Raw genomic sequence first — 468 nt, forward strand, 5'->3', positions numbered from 1 at the left:
CCTTGTTTTCCTTTTGAGATGTCTGATTTGGCAGAGGACGAGACTCTTAATCCCAGGGTTGTGGGTCTGAGCGCCACATTGGCCAAAGGTTTCCTGCACTGCAGGGGGTGAGACTAGATGACCCCCAGGGCCCCTCACAACTCTGCAATTCTAGGAAACCTTCCTTTACCGCCATAGCTTATGCAGCTGTGAAAATGCAGGCATCATTGGCTTTATAAAGGAGTAAAAAATGAACTCCTTCACCCATGTCACGCAGGATAGCTCCTTGCTCTGGAGACCTCAGACGGGAAGAGAAAGAAAAGGAAATTGAACAGGGCATCATCTTCAAATGCCCTCTGTAGAAACAGCTCCTTCAGTGTTACGAAAAAGGAGCAATGCAGCGAGCTGCAGCTGGCTGGAAAGCCAAACAGGATGTTGATGTTTGGGGCTGTACCGTGGGAGCAAAGGGACAGTCTATTCACTGTACTG

This window comes from Podarcis erhardii (assembly GCF_964252035.2).
Source record: "Podarcis erhardii genome assembly, chromosome: 2".
Taxonomy (NCBI): Eukaryota; Metazoa; Chordata; class Lepidosauria; order Squamata; family Lacertidae; genus Podarcis; species Podarcis erhardii.